The sequence below is a fragment of the Bubalus kerabau genome, chromosome 18, assembly GCF_029407905.1.
Source record: "Bubalus kerabau isolate K-KA32 ecotype Philippines breed swamp buffalo chromosome 18, PCC_UOA_SB_1v2, whole genome shotgun sequence".
Classification (NCBI taxonomy): Eukaryota; Metazoa; Chordata; class Mammalia; order Artiodactyla; family Bovidae; genus Bubalus; species Bubalus kerabau.
Window position 1 is genome coordinate 50,167,145 of NC_073641.1, and position 2,923 is coordinate 50,170,067.

Consider the following 2,923-nt stretch of genomic DNA (forward strand, 5'->3'; position numbering starts at 1 on the left):
ATAAATTTGAGCAAATTCTTGGAGAGAATGGAGGACAGAAGAGCCTGGCATACTACATTTCCTGGGGTCGTAAAGAATTGGACACAACTTAGGGACTGAGGAAAAGTAAGATATAAGAATTCAGGTTAAAAATTTACAACTGAGGAAACTAAAGTGAAGTCACTCAGTCGCGTCCGACTCTTTGCAACCCCATGGACTACTGTAACCTACAAGGCTCCTCTGTCCATGGAATTTTCCAGGCAAGAGTACTGGAATGGGTTGCCATTTCTTTCTCCAGGGGATTTTCCCCACCCAGGGATCGAACCTGGGTCTCCTGCATTGCAGGCAGACGCTTTACCATCTGAGCCACCAGGGAAGCCCCTAGGAAACTAAGGGTCTTGGTAACTTACAAGGAATCAATGCTTTTCTTATAGAATTTGTTCTGTGTTATAGACAGAGAAAACTAACTTCTTGCTTAAGATATAGTTTTGAAAAAAATTATAGTGATCAAGGGTTAGTGAACCATTTTAAAGGTTTTCCAAATGCAAATATATGAAGAGATCACAGTCCCTCCAAGAATGTAAAAAATACAGAAATATCAATAGGTGGTAAGATGTTTATTTTATATAATAAAAGAGAAGAAAGAAAAACCATGAACAATGATTGAAAAAAATGTTGAACAAGGAATACATTTGTTAGGGGGGGGAAAGGAAATATAATTACAGTAGGATAAAATGTCTACTGAAATTTGAACCTTGTGAATATTTGGTTTCTTACTCATTTAAATAGGATTCCCTGATGGCTCACACGGTAAAGAGTCTGCCTGCAATGCTGGAGACCCGGGTTTGATCCCTGGGTTGGGAAGATCCCCTGGAGAAGGAAATGGCAACCCACTCCAATATTCTTGCCTGGAAAATCTCATGGATGAAGGAGCCTGGCAGGCTACAGTCCATGGGATCGCAAAGAGTCAGATACAACTGAGCAACTTCATTTTCACTTTCTTTCATTTAAATAGTGAATGGCATTTTTATTTTAATATAGTCACATATATTGATCTTTCCCTTTATGATAGTGTTTTTTTCATCTCACTTATATAACCAATTTTTAGTCCGAGGTTATGCAGATATTCTCTTGTGTTATCTTCTGGAAATGTAATTTTTTTTTTTAACTTTTACACTCGGATTTAACTTTTGTTTGTGAAGTGGTATAAGCATCAAGTTTCTCTCTTTTTTTCATTACACAATTCAAAGGATATTTATTGAAAATTCAACACTTTTTCATAGTTCTTTGTCATAAATCACAGGACCATGTCTATGGAAATCTGTTTCTGGACTTCTGTTGTGTACTATCAGAATCATAGGGTAGAGAATATATTTGTAGCACAAATAGGCCATACATGTCTAATCCAGATGGTATAAAGAATACCTGTTAAAAAAAAAAAAAAGCTTATTAGAAAAAAGGTTTAGACAGACACTTCAAAAAGAGGAATGTACAAGTTGCTAGTAAATATATGAAGTATCTCCATTACTTTAGTCACTAGGAGAATATAAAGTAAAACCTCAATGAGATAGTAACAGCATAAATAATGCAGAAATACTAAAATTGAAAATAGACTGCCAATCTAAAATGTTGGCAAGAAAGTGATGAAATAAGAATCCTCCTATCGTACTGGGGAGCCTGTAAATTGGTATGAATTACTTAGTAATATATTAAGATTTATCTTCTAAATTTGAAGATATGCATACATATTTGCAGCAAAAGGCATTTGAAAGACATAAACATCAAAACTAGATATAATCCATTAACAAAACAAATATACAGAAATAATGAAATATTAAAAAAAAAACAACATTATCAGCAAAGTAAATTTAAAAAATAAATATTTGCAGCAGAAACATGATGAGTCTTACTACGTGTTCAAATTTACTGTTTGAATATCAGAAATATGCAAAAAATTATGGTTCTATGGTGTTAGAAGTAGTGATCATAATAAAGTTTGGGAAGGATGCAGGGGTATTAGGGAGGTACACTAGGGATTTCTGGGGATACTCCTAATATTGTATTTTTTTTGCTTTTAGCCTGGGTGTTGGTTGCATAATTATAAATTCCTATTGTTTTGAGATATACATATAACCTATATATTGTCTTATAATATATGCTTATAATTTGATCAAATAGTTTATTAAAAGTCAATAGATGTGAGAAATTTCAGGTATGGAATCATAGTTACTGTAGTTTATGAATTCATTCAGGACCAAATCAATAAGAAAAAAGACAATTTGTAAAAACTGAAAGAAAATCAAAACATATAAATCTAACTATATATAGCAAGTTGTTTACTTATCCACTCTGAAGAAGGAATCATTTCCAATGTTTTCAGAACACTGTATTCTATAGTTTATCCTTAGCCAAATATATTTTATAATTAAGTAAACTGCAAATAAATCTTAATTTTTTTTTGCTTTCTTACCATTCAAAGTAATACTCTCATTATTACTTTGAAATTGTGTATATGAAAATTTGTGTAGTGATAGATAAATATAGCAAAAAATTAATTATGCTTACTTATTAGATTTTCAGTACAAGAGAACAAAGAAATTCAAGCTTAAAAATCAAAGAAATTTTGTAAACATTGTATAGTACTAAATATGAATTTGAAATATCAATATAAAGTCATGAATTTTTAAAAACCCATCTGTGTATCAGTACAGTAAAACAACACTGACACATGTACTAAACAGCAGTGATGGCCAAGACAAGCTAGATATTGGCCCAACAGTAAGACCTGCCATATGCCAAGGCCAGTCTAGCTACCGTGACTGTGAATGTTCGACCTGTCAGAACAGAAATCTGTGTTGATCTGTGGATGCTGCATGCACTATTGCTCAAGGAGACCAGCAGGCCACTTGGTGACAAATCACTTATCATCCATGGTGGCTACCAC

At 33.0% G+C, this 2,923-nt stretch overlaps 1 non-coding gene across 1 annotated transcript; it reads right to left on the reverse strand.

Moving 5' to 3' along the window:
• Positions 1-283: 283 nt before the first annotated feature.
• TRNAC-GCA (transfer RNA cysteine (anticodon GCA)) lies at positions 284-355 on the reverse strand. Its single transcript has one exon. It is a non-coding gene; the product is annotated as a tRNA-Cys (tRNA).
• Between the last annotated feature and the right edge of the window lie 2,568 nt (positions 356-2,923).